The sequence below is a fragment of the Schistocerca serialis genome, chromosome 2 (genome assembly GCF_023864345.2).
Source record: "Schistocerca serialis cubense isolate TAMUIC-IGC-003099 chromosome 2, iqSchSeri2.2, whole genome shotgun sequence".
NCBI classification, from domain to species: Eukaryota; Metazoa; Arthropoda; class Insecta; order Orthoptera; family Acrididae; genus Schistocerca; species Schistocerca serialis.
In genome coordinates this window covers 313,431,589-313,453,826 of record NC_064639.1, presented here as the reverse complement: position 1 = coordinate 313,453,826, position 22,238 = coordinate 313,431,589, and the positions used below count along the sequence as shown (strand labels likewise).

Sequence of the window (22,238 nt, the reverse complement as noted above, 5' to 3'; positions counted from 1 at the left end):
ACCCTAGACTTAGAACTACTTAAACCTAACCAACCTAAGGACATCAGACACATCCATGCCCGAGGCAGGATTCGAACCTGCGACGGTAGCAGCAGCGCGGTTCCGGACTGAAGCGCCTAGAACCGCTCGGCCATAAAGGCTGGCTTTAACGGCAGTTACTAACGACAGTAGAGAAGAATACTACGTTCTTCTACGAGCAAATAGAAAAAAAAGAGGCAAAATTACCGGTTCTCTCTAACGGGTAATAGTGACAACTTTATGCGAGCAATAGGGCAGAAGACTATTTTGAATATTTTAACCATGGACGTTTTTTGAGTAAACATGGACACATATTAACAACCTCCAGGCAGAATGGATATAAGTGTGGCCTGTGAAGTTGTCTGTCTGCCCTGAGAAGAGCATATTTTATTACGCATTCTCGTTAGGACAACGCCACCATTCCTTCATATTCAGTGAAACGACAGAACGCCAAATGAGGATGGCAGGATTGAGACTTGATTTAAGCTAGTATGGACTACCTTTAGCATATTTCCTCTGCATCGTTAGAGTATGGTAATATAACGTCATTGACAACAAGGTCATTGCAGACGGACGGACGGAGAGTAGGCTGAGACAAGTGCCGGCCCGTTCGTATAGAGATGCAGTATAAAAAGCTCGAGAAACATTTTCACTGCTCCTGCTATTTAACGACGATTCTCCTGGATAGGAGTTATCGTTTTAGAAGTGAGCTACTTCACAGGGGAGACTGGGTGTTTTCCTACACAGTCGCTATGGCATCTAGGCCAGACGCAGGGCCATGATTGTTAAGTTTTTAAATACCTTCATGAAGATACGTATATTAACATTTGCGATTCCACAAAGAGAATCGGTGATGTTATCATGAGAATCGCTAATATTATCATGATTGCAGCATTACACGTTGTGAAAAAATTCAACAGAATATTAATTTAACATAGTGAACTTAATGCTACGGGCGCCCAGTTGTCAAAACTTGCAAACAGTTATCGACTTCAATACTAATCAAGCAGAGGTCTCTTATAAGAAATACTGTTTACTCAAATTATGTTTCTAAAACAATATTTTCATACTATCGCCGGAAAAAAGTACTATGGTAATTTTAAAGCTCCAAAAGCGGGGAGTGTCATATTATTTTCTAAAAGCACGCCTGTTCAAATAACGGATGAAGCAGTAACACAGAACAGAGTAGCGCTATGGAGGGACGTACGAAAGAAAACTTAGTCAAGGTAAGATGATAGTAAAGTGCAGACAACACAAAATAAATCAGCAAGGAAGTATTAGTCTAACGTACTGCGACGCCTAGGCCGTGAGAGATCTGCGCACTGGCTCAGTAGGGCAAGGATAGCGAAGGGAATCGGCCGTGACCTTGTTGAGCTAACCATCGCCGCATCTACCTAAAGTGACCTTGGAACAACTACGCGAATCCTAATTCCGGATGGCGAGACAGATTTGAACCGCGCCCCCCACAATACGAATACAATGTCTTAACCATTGCGCTAAGTCGCGCGGCGAGGAAAGTTCTTTTATCGCGAGGCACAATGACTGGTCGAAGTTGTCTTGTAAAAGACGAAATAAAATATTACAAAATTACAAAAACTAACCATTTTTTAAGTCGTAGTTGGTATGGAACGAAGTACTCAACTCATGTTACGGCAAATGCAGGTGAATGTCTTGGGCAGAAATTTTTAAATTTCTGTGATAGTGCCACAAATCACATTGATATAGTAATGCTTCAACTCAGTGCAAGCAATGCTGAGGTTACTTCATGATGGAATTAGAACTTTTTTCTCAGGTACACTGAATAATCTACACGACTTTTAAGTGTACCTAGCAGCTATCTCCTCATTTAATTGGAAACTAACATCGGCACACGCCGGTGCTCATTAATAGCAATAAGCAAAAAATGTGTATTTTATAATATAGTAAATACTACTTTGTTGGCTACATTACTGCCGATCATTCCAAGGGTTACAAAGATGCTAAAAGCCTGACCTCCGACTGTTATTTGTAAGGCTCTCTTATCAATGGAGCTGAGGTATTAGGCACTGTTACTTAATTGTGATCTCTGCCTCGACAAATACTGAAATTCGACCAGCTTTTTAATTTTGGCTCCAACGAAGCTACCGTCATATAGCTGCGTGCATCGATAACATGACTGTTATATCGGGCAAATCGACTATTTGATTTCCAGGTGCAAGGCCTTCGTAATCGAATGTCGCATTTCAAATATCTTTAACTCTTTCTGGGACGCCACTGTACAATCTTCTGCAAAAGATTTCGATGAATGGGAGTGTAATTATCTATCGCTCTCTCGGACGGATTAGAAACTGGAGCCGCTACCTGTCTTTAAAGAAACTCCTCAGATTTCGTTGAGGTTAAGTGGACTCTGCTGACACGCTCTCATCAAGGGAGAATCCATGGCACCGGCAGGGATCGAACCCAAGTCTTACATGTGGCGATCAGAGAAGACAGACCGCTAAGCTATGCAGGGGACACTTATTACGGACACGTACAAATGAGTTTTTGTGATCCTAAACGCCTTCTCGCTGACTAAATCAGAGGATGGATAGGAGGTACGCAGTACTCGACGTCACACCTGAAATTTTATAGAGGTACCAGGATTTAAAAACTTACTGAATACTGACACGGGTGACAGTATAAGACACTAACACGAGCAGTTTCGGAGATAACTGCAGCAAATGTGTGTAGGGAATATTGCACTAGTTTGTACAAATTTATTTGAAATATACAGTTTTAGATTAAATTCTCATCACCCATGGCCTATCTTAACAAGAAGTACAATACTACTGTACTTCAGCACGTTAGGTGTTTGTTACACTCGTACCTATTAAGAGGTACTGAACGCATCGTTCTCGCCTTTGGATGCAATACTGCACCCTTCTCTGCAGTGAGCTAAGAATTCCTTCAAATACCCATCTGGTAAAATCTTAAGAAGACTGTACAGTTCGCTTTTCTAGTTTTTCAAGCGTAGCGACAGTACTGTACACTTCACTTCTGAGACGACCCCTAGCCAGTAAAGTCCAGAGCATTTACGTCACATGATCTTGTACGTCAAGGTACAGGCCCTGCTCCTCATATAGATCTTGGACTAACATTGTCGCGTTAGTTGTCGTCTTAAATCAGCAGCAACATGTGCCGGTGATCCATTATGCTTCCCCAATCATGGGCCATATATGAAATTTGAGTCCAATTAGATGGAGTTTCATTGGAATGTTGACGTTTCAAATACATGTGTCGTCCTAGGACGACACTGATACTGCAGTCAGATGCACCTCGTAACGACACAATCGCAAATATTTCTACAGCGGATCGTTTGTGCACCGTGCTTGATGAACGTTTTTACTTCTGTAGTAAACTCTCACTGATCCGGCCGTCAGTAGTGCAGCCTCTCAGTTATCCAGTCCACATCCGGCCTCCAGTCACTGAAGCAGAAATTACGCATACAATAATGAATTCTCGTAGGCAACAATGTTGTCAGTTAATTATTATGTTAAACAACGCTATATATGTTTGAAATTGTGGCTTTCTTTACGGTTCAGTGTTATGGCTTTTGAAAGGAAACATGTTATGCTAGACACCAAGCAGAAACTCGTAATTAGAGACAATACGAACGGACATTCCTCGCAGAAAGCCACAGATGCTGAGCCCAGTCTTTGACGAGCAACTATTTGTGAGGAAACTTTAACAGACGAAGACATGATCAATAGCGAACAGGAAAAGTTGTGATGAAGACGAGGACATAGGAGGAGAGAACATGAAGATATCTCTTACTGCTTGTGCTGAAGCTGCGGGCGTCTTCCCGCAGTGCATTACACAACAATCAGAAACACACACTAGCTATGCAATGCTTGTAAAGCAATTGTGTGATAAAGCATACAGCCGTCCCGTGTCATCATTGCAACAACTTAAAATGTGGGGCATGTACAGTAGTGAGTGATACCACTGTACATGTACACACTGAATGGTTAAATTTTGTTTGAAAATCAATGTACCTTTGGATTTAATACAATATAATTCACATGTGTTTACACTAAATTTACGTCAGTCTCAATAACCAGGCACTTCCGCTGATCCGGCACACATATGTGCAGGAATGGCCGGATTAGCTAGACCCTAGTGTATTCTTACTCCCGTGCGTGTTTTCACTATTGTTACGATAAAACATGAAAATTACATAGGAAGAAATCGTTTCCTAACTGAGCTTCGATTTTTTAAATGTCTTCCCGAAGCGTGCACGGTATTCTTGTGGAACATTAGGGGGTATGCTACAGACACCTCCGTGACCGCTAGATCACTTTAAGTGCGCTTAGTCAGAGGAAGTACTTACGGAATGTAAGGTCCGAAGTGCGAAGCGCGCAGTTTCCGCGGCGCTACTGTCAGAGAGCATAGGAAGGCCGCGAGCCGGCCGCGTTTTAACGCTGCAAGCCTCGGATATCGTCACTTAAAGGAGGAGGGGGGAAGGGGGGGGGGGAGAGCAGGGCGGACGGGCGAGGGCAAAGTCCAGCGCCGGTCGCCAGTTCAACTGCCCGCCACAAAGCGGTGCCCAGCGCTCCCCCGGCCAGCACGCCGCGGCGCTCCGATTGCAGTCGCCCACCGCCTCCCTGGTCTGCACTGAGCACAAAGTGCACCGGCTGGTTCCCCCCTTGACGCTTTGTCTGCCTTTCCTCCCCACCAGTTGCTCGCGTCCACAGTTCTCCGAATAAGCACTCCAGGCTCGTGCGCTCAGGATTAGAGGCTCTGCTCCGCGCTGTGTGCGAGTCGAAATGAACGATCTACCCTGTCGAGTCACATTCTATAATGGCCACCTGCTTGTAGAGCAACAGCCGTGTGCACCAGCTGAGACGAGCTGGAAGTGACTCATTCACTAAGGTGTCATTCCGCCTCCACAGCTATTATGAACCACTACAGCTGCAGCGTCTGCCTAATCTTTAACTGTCGTCGTGAACAGTAATAAACATTCTGTATAGTCGTTGGTCCGCTGGACAAAGCTATTTCAAATTGCTAATTGAATTAAAAACGTTTAATTTTTAAAATTTTTATTGAATTTAAACATAAACGTAGTATTTACCAAAATCAAAGCAAGGAACTTTCATTTTTAATTCTAATTTACACGTCCACAAATTAGCCTAAACTAGAAATATGCCATCGAAAAAATATATGTACAAAGTGCTACCTAAATAACGATAAAAAACAAATTGTTAGTACCCATATCGCACTCCGACAGCAAAAGTGACACAAGTAGAAAAACGGAAGTTTTTGGTTTGTCTGAAGAATACGTCTGAAATCCTCCAACATGCACGAATAAATATAACGACATTTACTGCCGACAATACTTACTTACTTCAAAACTAACGGAAGCGTATTCTGTTTCAGTGTAAGTATTATAGAATTAGTTCTTTAAGTAGAGTTTTGTCAAGTATTTCGTTTTTGAGTTGGGTCACCTATTCTTTCCGGGTTGCGATGTATGTTTGTCGCAAATATTTAGTCATGATTTAAATATCAAGCCATGAAACTAAACTTTTTTCTTAAACATCTTAAAATGTTCTTTTAAAAGCGTAAGAAAGTCGAAATCCCCATCTATAAAAAACTTGACGATGTTCAACGTGAGCCAACTTACATGCACAAATTGTACAGTGGTTTAGGACAAGTCATGCAAACAGACAGCTTGCACTTAGCGCACGAGTGTGTAGTCTTCGCTCTTTCATTTCGCGGTCAGAGAGAGTATCTGTTTCTCTTATTTCTCTCTACTTTAAGGATGTTTTGATCATTTTATGGCGCTCTTTTATATCAAATTCACACGAAAGCTTTGCAAGCCCTGTCAACTTCTCCGTCCTTTCACGACTCTGTTTGATGACACCAGCATTCAATGCGCTTATACTATGTGATCAAAAGTATCTGGACACCTGGCTGAAAATGACTTACAAGTTCGTGGCGCCCTCCAACGGTAATGATGGAATTCAGTATGGTGTTGGCCCACCCTTAACCTTGATGACAGCTTCCCCTCTCGCAGGCATACGTTCAATCAGGTGCTGGAAGGTTTCTTGGGGAATGGCAGCCCATTCTTCACGGAGTGCTGCACTGACGAGAGGTATGGATGTCGGTCTGTGAGGTCTGGCACGAAGTCGGCGTTCCAAAACATCCCAAAGTTGTTCTATAGGATTCAGTTCAGGACGCTGAGCAGGCCAGTCCATTACAGGGATGGTATTGACGTGTAACCTCTCCGCCACAGGCCGTGCATTATGGACGGGTGCTCGATCGTGTTGAAAGATGCAATCGCCATCGCCGAATTGGTCTTCAACAGTGGGAAGAAAGAAGGTGCTCAAAACATCAATGTAGGCCTGTGCTGTGATAGTGCCACGCAAAACAACAACGGGTGCAAGCCCCCTCCATGAGAAACACGACCACACCATAACACCACCGCCTCCTAATTTTACTGTTGGCACTACACATGCTGCCAGATGATGTTCACCGGGCATTCGCCATACCCACACTCTGCCATCGGATCGTGTGTGGCTTATGAGCAGCCGCTCAACCATGAAATCCAAGTTTTCTCACCTCCCGCCTAACTGTCATAGTACTTGCCGTGGATCCTAATGCAGATTGGAATTCCTGTGTGATAGTCTGGATAGATGTCTGCCTCTTAAACTGTCGGCGGTCTCTGTCAGGCAACAGCCTTGATCAGCCTGTACAATTTTGTGCTGTACGTGTGTCCCTTCACGTTTCCACTTCACTATCACACCGGAAACAATGGACTTAGGGATGTTTAGGAGTGTCGAAATCTCGCCTGTATGATGCAAGTGACATCCAGTCACCTGACTGGGTTCCAAGTCCGTGAGTTCCGCGGAGCGCCCCATTCTGTTCTCTCACGATGTCTAATGACTACTGAGACCGCTAATATGGAGTACCTGGCAGTAGGTGGCTGCACAATGCACCTAATATGAAAATCGTATGTTTGTGGGGGTGTCCGGATAGTTTTGATCACATAGTGTATGTCTAACATTAACCCATATAAAACAGTCATAGGCCAACGGCGTCTTCCGCAACTGCCGGGATATACTGAAGACATCTGGTCGACAGAATCAATGTCGCCTTTTTTGCTGTTATAATGACGAATGATTTCAGTTGCTTAGTCAACTCAGCTACAGCGTTGTCGTGATCCATGGAAGACAAAACAATAGCTGACTTGTTCTTCGATACATAACTCACCATTGTCGTATCTTTTGTAAAACCAACAGTGATGATCCAATTGGTGTATCCCTGTGTGTCAAGAACTCCTCTGCAATTTCCTTTTTGTTTTTGTTCGTGGTCCCGACAACGTTTAGACCTTTAGATTTCATAAAACAGACAACTTCGTCGTCAACGTGCAACTATTGGAGTTGAAATAGGCTTATATAATCGCAGACATGTAAGCACTGGCATTATATATTTTTTCTTCTTCTGGCCGTCGATTTTTCGACTATACAAATACCACTGAGTACTAATGCGGTTTTTAATCTGCAAGACACTGCATTTTCAAACCTTGCTGGCGTCCCCCAAATGGAAGAAAAATCTTATCAATAGGTATACTAGCACCGACTGAGGAATTTGGGTGAGAATGATCGAGGGTATCTGTAACTTCTGTCGTATCGCAACTTGAATCTTTTTTCCATCTTCACTACCTTACGGATTCTCGATGCGATGGAATAATAGAAGTATATGAAATCGCACTGAAGACATACATAAGAGCAACAGACCTCGGAAAGGCCCCTTCTGAGTGCATTCTTTCACTTCTGTGCGATCCGTAGATTTGTTCCTATATCTGCACTCTGCTAGTTTTTTGTTCGTCCAGAATAGTATTTTGCTGTTGATAATCACATCAATGATCGCGAATGCTTCATTAAAATCACACTGTTCGATACGTCTTGATTGAAAATGTGGCGGAAGGAACTCTGATAAGATCATGGTTTCCGACACAGGTGTTTCTTGCAGGTGGTATTTTACGCCCTGAGAATCTGTTTCTTCAGTTAAAATATTTCACTTACTTCATCCTGACGAATCTCTTTTTTGTAAGACAGTTCGGAGCTTAAATCATAATCACTCGGTATCACAAGCTCTTCGTCATTGTCTGAAAACTCATTTTCTAAATTTGTAGTCGGAAGATGATTGTACACACGCGTTGAATGTTTGCGAATTTCTTCTTCACAGCTGCATAATTCATCGTTCAATCATTGTTCTAATATGCCACTTCGACTTCCAGAAAAACTATTTAGGTTTGCCGTTACAAATATCTGAAATAATACAACAAAACTGAAGAAATGACAAAAATAAATAAATCGCATGTCAATAGTCGTGGGTTCCGTGGACACTGGCATACACCGATAATCTAATCTAGGTATCCTCCGACAGTAACCCGAAGACTGTACTGTGTCATGGTTCGCACGCTGCCACTAAACATGACGTCACACTAACTGGATGCTTGACAAGCACAATTCCTCGCGCCTTCACGCGGCTCTAGCATGCTTGTGTAAGCATCACGCTTCGTGAACTATCTCACTGTAGTGCTGTCTTTTCTTCTATCTTCATACAATACTGTTTTCTTGACTTGTTCCACATATCTTTGCACAGAATGTGATGTTACCGGACCAAATAAAAATCAAATAAAATCACCGACAGCAGCTTACACAGTTCTTCCTATTCTTGGCAAACACGCTCAAGCATGTACACGCTTGCACAAAAATGCGTAATCGAAATCCGATTGAGCATCAAGCTGCTCGTACAGTCATGATATTTGAACAAATTTATCTCCCAGCACTCAATTACGCTTGGGCTAGCACGCTTACTCATCTGTGCTTACGAAGTATGCAGTTAAGAAGATGGCGAGCTTTAAGGGTAGCGAGCGAAGCACGTCCGTTACAAGTTGGTTTTTTTTTTTTTTTTTTTTTTTTTTCCTGCACTCAAAGTTCCTGCACTCAAAGACTGAACGTGGGTTCACTGGACCCGCGACAACGCTTAAGAGCTAAGAGGGGTTTGTCAGCTGCATCCATGAAAGCTGATGATGCTGTTAGTCCTCCCCTACATCTTCACCTGCGACACACTTATTCCTAACTACAGACCATCTGAGGAGACCTGGGTCATGAAGCTTGCGACTTTGGCTGTTTAGGAAACCTTCCGCCTCGAAAATAACCTCATAGTAGTCTACGAAATACCTCTTATGCGATTGTTTCTCCATTCGAGGAAAGAGGAAGAAGTCATTGGGTCTTTATTACGATATCAAAGGTAAGGAGGCGGGGGTGTAAAATGTGATTACTTAAAGAAGCACCATGTTTGACTGTCCTGCGCAGAATGGTTCAAATGGCTCTGAGCACTATGGGACTCAACATCTGTGGTCATAAGTCCCCTAGAACTTAGAACTACTTAAACCTAACTAACCTAAGGACATCACACACATCCATGCCCGAGGCAGGATTCGAACCTGCGACCGTAGCGGTCACGCGGTTCCAGACTGAAGCGCCTTCCGCACGGCCACACCGGCCGGCTCTGCGCAGAATGGGTTGGGGCGTTATCTTGTAGCTAAAACACACCCTTGGGCAGATCCCATGACGATTGGTCTTGAAGACGGTTTGCCCCTTGCGAACTTATGTTAGATCTTCACCTTTTTCGCTGGTGATGAATCCACATGTTTTCAATACTTGCTCCGCTTATTTTTCTCCAAGTTAGGTTGATTAGGTGGCTAAGGAAGTCATCTGTATTGGCCTGGCACACCTACAACTTTCCCGCTTCTGCCTCGACTCCCTGCCGCCGTTGGATAAGCAGCTGAGCAGCAAGTCGTATACTCCTAGCTCACTCATTTGTTACATAGTTTAATTCTTAATTTCTTTGCGTGTTTTTGGTTCTTGCATTGTTTAATTCATAAATTTCGGGCGTATTATAGTATTTGAGAGTGTAGCATCGTGTTTTAGTACCTGAATAGTGTAATTTCGCTTAGTCTCCTTCCGCCGCCGAGCAGTGTCAGCAGTGCGCAAGTAGCAGCATTACTGCATTTACTAGGCAATCTTGTATTTTAATAACCGTTTAAATTTTGTCGATTTGTTTGCGCTCTCTGTAGATTAGTTCAGACGTTCTTAGCAAAACAGTTTTTAGCATGGATAGGGACTGCAACTGCTGTGTTCGGATGCAGGCTGAGTTGGCATCCCTTAGCTCCCAGCTTCAGGCAGTGTTGGCTTCGGTCACACAGCTTGAGGCTGTTGCCAATGGGCATCACTGTGGGGGTCGGGATGGGGGTTTGTCGGGGACGGCCAGCTCGTCCCACGCATCCCCTGATCGGACTACGACTGTGGTTGCCCGGGATACTGCCCGCATTGAGGCTGATCCCTCACCTGTGGTAGAGTGGGAGGTCGTTTCAAGGTGTGGCAGGGGGCGAAAGACATTCCGGAGGGCTGAACGGAAAGCCTCTCCAGTTTGTCTGACGAACCGGTTTCAGGCTCTGTCTCAGGCTGATACTGATCTTCGGCCTGACATGGCTGCTTGTCCTGTTCCAGAGGTTGCCCCTCAGTCTGCAAGATCCGGGCAGTCGCAGAGGGTGGGCTTACTGGTAGTTGGGAGCTCCAACGTCAGGCGCGTAATGGGGCCCCTTAGGGAAATGGCAGCAAGAGAGGGGAAGAAAACCAATGTGCACTCCGTGTGCATACCGGGGGGAGTCATTCCAGATGTGGAAAGGGTCCTTCCGGATGCCATGAAGGGTACAGGGTGCACCCATCTGCAGGTGGTCGCTCATGTCGGCACCAATGATGTGTGTCGCTATGGATCGGAGGAAATCCTCTCTGGCTTCCGGCGGCTATCTGATTTGGTGAAGACTGCAAGTCTCGCTAGCGGGATGAAAGCAGAGCTCACCATCTGCAGCATCGTCGACAGGACTGACTGCGGACCTTTGGTACAGAGCCGAGTGGAGGGTCTGAATCAGAGGCTGAGACGGTTCTGCGACCGTGTGGGCTGCAGATTCCTCGACTTGCGCCATAGGGTGGTGGGGTTTCGGGTTCCGCTGGATAGGTCAGGAGTCCACTACACGCAACAAGCGGCTACACGGGTAGCAGGGGTTGTGTGGCGTGGGCTGGGCGGTTTTTTAGGTTAGATGGCCTTGGGCAAGTACAGAAAGGGCAACAGCCTCAACGGGTGCGGGGCAAAGTCAGGACATGCGGGGACCAAGCAGCAATCGGTATTGTAATTGTCAACTGTCGAAGCTGCGTTGGTAAAGTACCGGAACTTCAAGCGCTGATAGAAAGCACCGAAGCTGAAATCGTTATAGGTACAGAAAGCTGGCTTAAGCCAGAGATAAATTCTGCCGAAATTTTTACAAAGGTACAGACGGTGTTTAGAAAGGATAGATTGCATGCAACCGGTGGTGGAGTGTTCATCGCTGTTAGTAGTAGTTTATCCTGTAGTGAAGTAGAAGTGGATAGTTCCTGTGAATTATTATGGGTGGAGGTTACACTAAACAACCGAACTAGGTTAATAATTGGCTCCTTTTACCGACCTCCTGACTCAGCAGCATTAGTGGCAGAACAACTGAGAGAAAATTTGGAATACATTTCACATAAATTTTCTCAGCATGTTATAGTCTTAGGTGGAGATTTCAATTTACCAGATATAGACTGGGACACTCAGATGTTTAGGACGGGTGGTAGGGACAGAGCATCGAGTGACATTATACTGAGTGCACTATCCAAAAATTACCTCGAGCAATTAAACAGAGAACCGACTCGTGGAGATAACATATTGGACCTACTGATAACAAACAGGCCCGAACTTTTCGAATCTGTATGTACAGAACAGGGAATCAGTGATCATAAGGCCGTTGCAGCATCCCTGAATATGGAAGTTAATAGGAATATAAAAAAAGGGAGGAAGGTTTATCTGTTTAGCAAGAGTAATAGAAGGCAGATTTCAGACTACCTAACAGATCAAAACGAAAATTTCTGTTCCGACACTGACAATGTTGAGTGTTTATGGAAAAAGTTCAAGGCAATCGTAAAATGCGTTTTAGACAGGTACGTGCCGAGTAAAACTGTGAGGGACGGGAAAAACCCACCGTGGTACAACAACAAAGTTAGGAAACTACTGCGAAAGCAAAGACAGCTCCACTCCAAGTTTAAACGCAGCCAAAACCTCTCAGACAAACAGAAGCTAAACGATGTCAAAGTTAGCGTAAGGAGGGCTATGCGTGAAGCGTTCATTGAATTCGAAAGTAAAATTCTATGTACCGACTTGACAGAAAATCCTAGGAAGTTCTGGTCTTACGTTAAATCAGTAAGTGGCTCGAAACAGCATATCCAGACACTACGGGATGATGATGGCATTGAAACAGAGGATGACACGCGTAAAGCTGAAATACTAAACACCTTTTTCCAAAGCTGTTTCACACAGGAAGACCGCACTGCAGTTCCTTCTCTAAATCCTCGCACAAACGAAAAAATGGCTGACATCGAAATAAGTGTCCAAGGAACAGAAAAGCAACTGGAATCACTCAATAGAGGAAAGTCCACTGGACCTGACGGGATACCAATTCGATTCTACACAGAGTACGCGAAAGAACTTGCCCCCCTTCTAACAGCCGTGTACCGCAAGTCTCTAGAGGAACGGAGGGTTCCAAATGATTGGAAAAGAGCACAGATAGTCCCAGTCTTCAAGAAGGGTCGTCGAGCAGATGCGCAAAACTATAGACCTATATCTCTTACGTCGATCTCTTGTAGAATTTTAGAACATGTTTTTTGCTCGCGTATCATGTCATTTCTGGAAACCCAGAATCTACTATGTAGGAATCAACATGGATTCCGGAAACAGCGATCGTGTGAGACCCAACTCGCCTTATTTGTTCATGAGACCCAGAAAATATTAGATACAGGCTCCCAGGTAGATGCTATTTTTCTTGACTTCCGGAAGGCGTTCGATACAGTTCCGCACTGTCGCCTGATAAACAAAGTAAGAGCCTACGGAATATCAGACCAGCTGTGTGGCTGGATTGAAGAGTTTTTAGCAAACAGAACACAGCATGTTGTTCTCAATGGAGAGACGTCTACAGACGTTAAAGTAACCTCTGGCGTGCCACAGGGGAGTGTTATGGGACCATTGCTTTTCACAATATATATAAATGACTTAGTAGATAGTGTCGGAAGTTCCATGCGGCTTTTCGCGGATGATGCTGTAGTATACAGAGAAGTTGCTGCATTAGAAAATTGTAGCGAAATACAGGAAGATCTGCAGCGGATAGGCACTTGGTGCAGGGAGTGGCAACTGACCCTTAACATAGACAAATGTAATGTATTGCGAATACATAGAAAGAAGGATCCTTTATTGTATGATTATATGATAGCGGAACAAACACTGGTAGCAGTTACTTCTGTAAAATATCTGGGAGTATGCGTACGGAACGATTTGAAGTGGAATGATCATATAAAACTAATTGTTGGTAAGGCGGGTACCAGGTTGAGATTCATTGGGAGAGTGCTTAGAAAATGTAGTCCATCAACAAAGGAGGTGGCTTACAAAACACTCGTTCGACCTATACTTGAGTATTGCTCATCAGTGTGGGATCCGTACCAGGTCGGGTTGACGGAGGAGATAGAGAAGATCCAAAGAAGAGCGGCGCGTTTCGTCACTGGGTTATTTGGTAACCGTGATAGCGTTACGGAGATGTTTAATAAACTCAAGTGGCAGACTCTGCAAGAGATGCGCTCTGCATCGCGGTGTAGCTTGCTCGCCAGGTTTCGAGAGGGTGCGTTTCTGGATGAGGTATCGAATATATTGCTTCCCCCTACTTATACTTCCCGAGGAGATCACGAATGTAAAATTAGAGAGATTAGAGCGCGCACGGAGGCTTTCAGACAGTCGTTCTTCCCGCGAACCATACGCGACTGGAACAGGAAAGGGAGGTAATGACAGTGGCACGTAAACTGCCCTCCGCCACACACCGTTGGGTGGCTTGCGGAGTATCAATGTAGATGTAGATGTAGATGTAGATGTAGGTTTCTTGAATGGGTGTGAGAAGTTGCGGTACCCAACGAGCAGTGACCTTTTTTATGTTCAAAATTTCGTACAGGATGTTAAAAGTTTATCTGCGACTGGTTTTCACTTTGTTGACTATCGCCTTGAATGTGAGTTCCGGTTCTTCATGGAGAGATGGTCAGCCATTTCGTTCTTCGTCATTCAGACTTGCCCGATCATAGTTGCAAGCATTTGCGCCACTTAATCACTGTGTCATATGATGGTACAATGTCGCCGTGAACTTCTAACTCGTCATCATAGACTGTTGCAGTGTTGTTCCTCTGCAAATACAGAACGGGGATTGCTGTGAAGAATGGGCTTCGCCGGTTAATTTTGGCTCCGGTTTATTTTGGCTACTATAAAGTCGTGTTCCGACAGTTTGGGGAGGGAGTTTCAGTGTTATCAGGACTGCATGCAGGTACCTGCAACCATGCATGAAAATAATTACATAACTTGATTTTTTGAGGTGATAATTACAACTGTATAAGTATTTCTCGTAGACACGATCTTACGGACTATCTTCGCAAATATAAGGGACAGTCAGTTGAAAACGAGGGAGATGGAAAACAGTAAGTAAGTGTTTTATTACTTATAAAGTAATCGCCGTAACTTAATACATTTATCTCATTGTAAGAGAAAACGGTCGATGCCTTCATGGAAAAATGTTTGTGGTTTCCTTTCGCGCTCCAAAAATATCGAAATCGCATGGGGAAAGATCGGGACTGTATGGAGGATGTGCAAAAGCTTCCCAGCAAAACTTCATTAGCGTAGTGGAAATAATGTTGCCAAAGTGTGGGCAGGCATCATTCTGCAACTGACTGATGCCAACCGTCAACAGTCCCGGGCGTTCTGACTTGATGGTGCCCTCCAATTTTTGCAGTGCTCACGTACCGCCATGCGTTAATTGTGGCATTCTCTCACCATGTAATTCCTATATTTTTGGAGTCCTGAAGAAAGACGTTCGCAGTCGTTGATTTTTTTTTTTTTTTTCGAGGAAAAGGAGCATGCCTAGGTACAATCATGGAGCCGCGTGGGGTAGCCGTATTGTCTAGGGCGCCTTCCCACGGTTCGCGCGGCGCACCCCGTCGGAGGTTCGAGTCCTCCATCGGGCGTGGGTGTGTATGTTGTCCTTAGCGCAAGTTAGTTTAAGTAGTGTGTAGACCTAGGGACCGATGACCTCAGCAGTTTGGTCCTATACGAACTTACCCAACAACAATCATGGAAACGTAGGCACCGCAAACATTTTTCCAAGAAGGTAATGGGATAAATGTACTAATATTTACGGCGATGACTTTTGAAATAACAAACACTTTACTATCTTTTATTCCACCAGTCTCGTTTTCATTTGACTGCTCCTTGTATAATTCATGTCGAAAGATCGGTCTAAATCCTTTCATTTTCAAGTCTTTTTTAACGCTCCAACAAAACAATACTGACAACAATGCTTTTCGTCAGCATCAAAACAAGGATTCCTATCTACGAGGGGCATTCAATAAGTAATGCAACACATATTTTTCTTGGCTAGCCCCTACAGTTTCATGACGTTCCGATATGTGTCGGAGATATACGTAGCATTCAAAGTGGCATCTGTGGCGGAGGTGCGTTCCAGGCAGAGCTGTTATCGAGTTTCTTTCGGCAGAAAACCAGGTCATCGCAGATATTCATAGGCGCTTGGTGAACGTCTACGGAGACACTGAACAAAAGCACGGCGAGTCGTTGTCCAAGGCGTCTCTCACTATTGCTACAAGGCCGCGCAAAACTGTCCGATCTCCAGCGTGCCGGCCAGCCGCACATAGTTGTGACTCCTGCAATGCTGGAACGTGCAGACACCGATGATGATGATGACGTTATTGATGCAGCACGACGTTGGTTCCGCCGTCGACCACTAAAGACGTACCATTCGGGCATACAGGCGGTCCCAGTAAGGTGGCGTAAGGCCGTCGCTACGCATTGAACGGAGATGATATTGAAAAATAGGACTTTGTAGCCAGGACAGGGAGAAATAATATGGTGTATTGGAATCCTGAACAAAAGCAACCCGCTTTCAGTAAATAAAAAAAATAAATAAAAAATAAATTAAAAAGTGTTGCATTACTTATTCAACACCCCTCGTATATTACTAAACGGCTAAGACGGTCGATTGATCGCATCTGAAGATTTTTTATCCAACGGCTTCCATGACCAACAAAAATTTGATTTTCAGTATCTCTTTTAGTTTCAGAATGAAATTTTCACTCTGCATCGGAATGTGCGCTGATATGAAACTTCCTGGCAGATTAAAACTGTGAGCCGGACCGAGACTCGATCTCGCCACCATTGCCTTTCACGGTCAAGTGCTCTACCACCTGAGCTACCCAAACACGATTCAAGACCCGTCCTCATCCCTCCACTTCGCCAGTACCTCGTCTCCTACCTTCCAAACTCCACAGAACCTCTCCTGCGATACTTGCAGAACTCCTTTCTTCCAGGAGTACTGGTTATGCAAGTTTCGCAGGAGGCCTTCTGTGAAGTTTGAAAGGTAGGAGACGAGGTACTGGCGGAAGTGGAGGGGTGAGGACGGGTCTGGAATCGTGCTTGGGTAGCTCAGATGGTAGAGCACTTGACCGCGAAAGGCAAAGGTGCCGAGATCGAGTCTCGGTCCGACACACAGTTTTAATCTGCCAGAAGTTTCATCTCTTATAGTTCCTGGCCGAATGTAACATATCATAATCTACACATTAAGAGGTATAATCTTAAGTTAAAGATTAACATAATAAGTCAAGTATTAAAGTTAGAAAGTATATACAGTACATATCTCGAGCCAGTGGAACTCATGGCGCGCAAATTAGGCAGACTATTTCAGCCATTATTTGAGAATGAGAGCGCTTGGAGACTTCCAATAAACCTTACACGTCATTTCAAACCTTTTCGAATTTTTTTCTCGATGAAACCCCCGCAAAATAATTAAAGAAAAAAATTCATCGCTTACTAAAGTTTCGTAGTAAAGCTTCAGCATCGGGCATGAGTAAATTACTCACTTCTTTATTACTAACTATATTCACAACACACCTTGCAGACAATATCCATATATACCACTGAATTTACTTGATACACACTTCACGAAATAGGACGTCATACACATTGAGATTCATGAAAAATTAGCTTTTCTTAAAACGGAAATAATTTCAAAGTAATAAAACGGACATAACTGGGGTTTCGCGTCTCCGGTCATAACGGGTTTTAAATTCTTAAATTCGAATATTTAGCACATTAATTCGTTTGCAAAGTAATCATGTGTTACAAGCTGTTTTATACATGGACTTCGATTGTTTAAAAAATCGAGGTGGAAGAGGGAGGGGTTGCTTACTGGTAAAATAACTGGTTCCGTAATTTTAGAAACTTGAGAGAGATAAGAAGACATCTCGGACATCATAAATGTCAGGGCAACAACGGTCCACTAGCGCCACGTCCTTTACAACAATTCGCAGCCTGTCGTCGAAGACTGTTACTATGTGTGCCATATCTGGGGGAAACAATGTACAAGGACGACATAGAAAAAAACAGCGTGCAGCCCATGATCTGCATCACTGTGCAGCTCTTTTTCTCTGGCACCGTAGCTCAGACAAATCGTAGTCAGCGACTGTACACTCTGTTTATTGGTGTGGGTCGCGATCAGAGGCCACTTGCAGATGAAGGGAAGTCCACGCCTCGGTTGACTTTCCACCATTGTGCGCAAGGATCGCGTTAATGGTCTCCAGACCTTGACCACGCTGGCGCCCCACGCAACTCTCGTTTAGCAATCGCCAAAGAACCCGTACAGGAAAACGTCTGTGTGCAGAGCAGTCAGCCCTTGCGACGCTTGGGGGCATGAGTCCAATTCTCTTTCTCGGATGAAATACAGACCACCAATCAAGAATTAATACACGAATGAATCTCTCGTTATTCGTGGAGAGCAGTATGAATAAGAGTACTTGTGACCGGCGACGGGAACCACGAACAATTTTCAGCTTCTGACAATGTTGACTGAAGAACACTCTGAAATTTTGAAGGTGCTTAACATCATCGTACATAATACACGGGAACATCATCGTACATAATACACGGGGGTAACCGAGTGTAGTAGAAATAAATCAGGCGGTGGTGAGGAAATTAAATTAGGAAACAGAACTAAAGTAGTCGAATAGTTTTGCTATCTGGACAGAAAAATATAAATGCCGAAGTTGAGAGGATATAATAAAAACTACGCGGGTCAATGTCCAGGTGCAAGTCTTTGAATTAGTTGCCACTTTGGCGATTTGAATATCCATAGTCTACCGGGGAAAGTGGACCTACTGTTTAACGTGGAATGAGAAGCACGTGTCGTTCAAAGTGACCCCTCACAATGATGAAGAGGTGAAGACTAGACAATGCACACTGAAAATTTCCATAGTGCGGCACGTGCTTTACCTTTAGGCTTCGCCGGCCGTGGTGACCGAGCGGTTCTAGGCGCTACAGTCTGGAACCGCGCGACCGCTACGATCGCAGGCTCGAATCCTGCCTCGGGCATGGATGTGTGTGATGTCCTTCGGTTAGTTAAGTTTAAGTTGTTCTAAGTTCTAGGGGACTGTTGACCACAGAAGTCAAGTCCTATAGTGCTCAGAGCCATTTGAACCATTTTTGAACTTTAGACTACCAGGCCTGCAAAGTTACACTGAGATGCACGTTTACAGATGGCGGTAATATCGCGTACCAACGTACGAGGGCAGTTCAATAAGTAATGCAACACATTTTTTTTCTGAAACAGGGGTTGTTTTATTCAGCATTGAAATACACCAGGTTATTCCCCAATCTTTTAGCTACACAACACTATTTTTCAACGTAATCTCCATTCAATGCTACAGCCTTACGCCACCTTGAAATGAGGGCCTGTATGCCTGCACGGTACCATTCCACTGGTCGATGTCGGAGCCAACGTCGTACTGCATCAATAACTTCTTTATCATCCGCGTAGTGCCTCCCACGGATTGCGTCCTTCATTGGGCCAAACATATGGAAATCCGACGGTGCGAGATCGGGGCTGTAGGGTGCATGAGGAAGAACAGTCCACTGAAGTTTTGTGAGCTTCTCTCGGGTGCGAAGACTTGTGTGAGGTCTTGCGTTGTCATGAAGAAGGAGAAGTTCGTTCAGATTTTTGTGCCTACGAACACGCTGAAGTCGTTTCTTCAATTTCTGAAGAGTAGCACAATACACTTCAGAGTTGATCGTTTGACCACGGGGAAGGACATCGAACAGAATAACCCCTTCAGCGTCCCAGAAGACTGTAACCATGACTTTACCAGCTGAGGGTATGGCTTTAAACTTTTTCTTGGTAGGGGAGTGGGTGTGGCGCCACTCCATTGATTGCCGTTTTGTTTCAGGTTCGAAGTGATGAACACATGTTTCATCGCCTGTAACAATCTTTGACAAGAAATTGTCACCCTCAGCCACATGACGAGCAAGCAATTCCGCACAGATGGTTCTCCTTTGCTCTTTATGGTGTTCGGTTAGACAACGAGGGACCCAGCGGGAACAAACCTTTGAATATCCCAACTGGTGAACAATTGTGACAGCACTACCACCAGAGATGTCAAGTTGAGCACTGAGTTGTTTGATGGTGATCCGTCGATCATCTCGAACGAGTGTGTTCGCACGCTCCGCCATTGCAGGAGTCACAGCTGTGCACGGCCGGCCCGCACGCGGGAGATCAGACAGTCTTGCTTGACCTTGCGGCGATGATGACACACGCTTTGCCCAACGACTCACCGTGCTTTTGTCCACTTCCAGATCACCGTAGACATTCTGAAAGCGCCTATGAATATCTGAGATGCCCTGGTTTTCCGCCAAAAGAAACTCGATCACTGCCCGTTGTTTGCAACGCACATCCGTTACAGACGCCATTTTAACAGCTCCGTACAGCGCTGCCACCTGTCGGAAGTCAATGAAACTATACGAGACGAAGCGGGAATGTTTGAAAATATTCCACAAGAAATTTCCGGTTTTTTCAACCAAAATTGGCCGAGAAAAAAAATGTGTTGCATTACTTATTGAACTGCCCTCGTATAAAAGGGCAGTGCATTGGTGGAGCTGTCATATGTACTCAGATGATTCATGTGATAGGGTGTCCGACGTGATTATGGCAGCACGATGGGAAGTAATAGACTTTGAACGCGGAATGGTAGTTGGAACTAGACACATGGGACATTCAGTTTCAGAAATCATCTTGGCAATCAATATTCCGAGAATGTGCTGAGAATAACAAATTTCAGGCATTGCCTCTCAGCACGGACAACGCAGTTGTCGACAGCCTTCACGTAACAACCGCGAGCAACCCATGCTCACAGATAAGCAACATTACGTGCAATAACTGCAAAAGACAAAGTGGGGCGAACAACGAACATAACCCATAGGACAATGCAGCGAAATTTGGCGTTAATGGACTACGGCAGCAGACTGCCAATGCGAATGCCTTTGCTAACAGCACATCGCCTTCAGCCCCTCTTCTGCGATCGCGACCGTATCGGCTGAATCCTAGACGACTGGAATACCACGGCCTTGTCAGATGAGTCCCGATTTAACTTGGCAAGAGGTAATGGTAGGGTTTGAGTGTGGTGCAGACTCCACGAAGTCATGAACCCAAATTGTCAACAACGCACTGTGCAAGCTGGTGGTGCCTCCGTAATGGTACGAGATGTGTTTACAAAGAATAGACCAGATCCTCTGGTCCAAATCAACCGATCATTGATAGGAACTGATTATGTTCGGCTACATGGAGGCTGTTTGCAGTCATTCATGGAATTCATGTACCCAAGCCGTGAAGCGCTGTCACTGGCTCACAACTGTTCGCGATTACTTTGAAGAACATTTTGGACAATTTGAGCAAATGATTTGGCCATCAAGATCGCCCGACATGGGACATAATCGAGAGGTCAGTTCGTGCAAAAAAAATTTCAACGGCAACACTTTTGTAATTATGGACGGCTATAGAGGCCCATGGCTCAATATTTCTGCTGGGACACTTCCAACGACTTGTTGAGTCCATGCCACGTCATGTTGCTGAACTACGGCGGGCGAAAGGAGGTCCGACACGATATTACGAGGTATCCCATAACTTTTTTCACCTTAGTGTATAACTCGCAGATCGGCAATTCTGCGGAAAAAGAGAAATTTTTTAACATCTGGTATAAATTTAAGTGTTAGGAGGAATTTTCTGGAGCTTATAGAAGTGATACGTGAACGATTCAGCTCATTCAAGAGGACTCGCTTTTGAACTCACTGCAACAGCAGAGTAATAAAACTTAGATGTATAGTTCGGAAGATAAATGAAAAAGTACTGAATCGAGTCTACGAGAAAAGAAATTTGTGCCACAAGTTGGCTAAAGGAGGGGATAGCATACATCCTGAGTAATCAAGGAATAGTTAGTTCGGAAATTGAGGGAAGTATATGCTTGTGCGTGTGAGCGGGAAGGGGGGGGGGGGGGTAAAACTGCGGAGGGAGACCAAGGTTTGATGACTACAGTAAGCAGTTTCAATAGCGTGAAGATTGTTGGAGATGAGTAGGATGAAGAAGCTCGGACAAGATAGGCTAACAGTCTTCTAACATTATTTCGATTAAATGTTCCATCAACGGCGCATTGATTAGGCACAATGTGAGACTCCCTCTGTTTATTTGGTTAAAGCTAGCCGAGTCGTGTATTGTGCACTTTCAAAACAGAACGACATTAAAGAAGTCTAATAAGCAAGAATCGGAATATTTTTACACCCTACATCTATAATCTCCTTGAAGTTGTCAGCGGCTCACATGTAGCGTGTACTACTGCAGATCTTGATCGCTAACGCCAACGAAAAGATACCGTGACAAAACGCGCTGCCCTTCATTGGATCTTCTCTTTGTTCGTCTTCGATTAATCCTATCTGGTAACCGATAATCAAGAAACAGTTGAACAATTGTTTTGTAAGCCGCTTCTTTTGAGAATGAATTATATTTCTTTAATAGTCTTCTAAAGACTCTCAGGTAATCACGCACAACCCTCTATGTTTGAGGTAGTACCTGCATGAAAGTAGGATGACAATCCTGGATATGGGAGACATTTTCTTGCCAGAGAGTCGGGAGAAGACGGTGGCGCTTAGTTTCTGATTACTACATTGTACCATTATTGAACATTAAACACACATCACTCACAAGAGGC

General features: G+C 44.5%; 1 protein-coding gene across 3 annotated transcripts in view; it reads right to left on the bottom strand.

The window, feature by feature from the left end:
• The window catches only part of LOC126457105 (long-chain-fatty-acid--CoA ligase 4), a 284,484-nt gene that overhangs the window by 198,841 nt on the left and 63,405 nt on the right, over window positions 1–22,238 (bottom strand). The window contains exon 1 of one of the 3 annotated variants that reach the window (XM_050093147.1): window positions 4,367–4,422. The exons of the other annotated variants lie outside the window; for them this stretch is intronic. The gene's annotated coding sequence lies outside the window, so the exon portion shown is untranslated. Of the gene's footprint in view, window positions 1–4,366; window positions 4,423–22,238 lie in introns of those variants that run through there. 3 annotated transcript variants of the gene reach the window in all.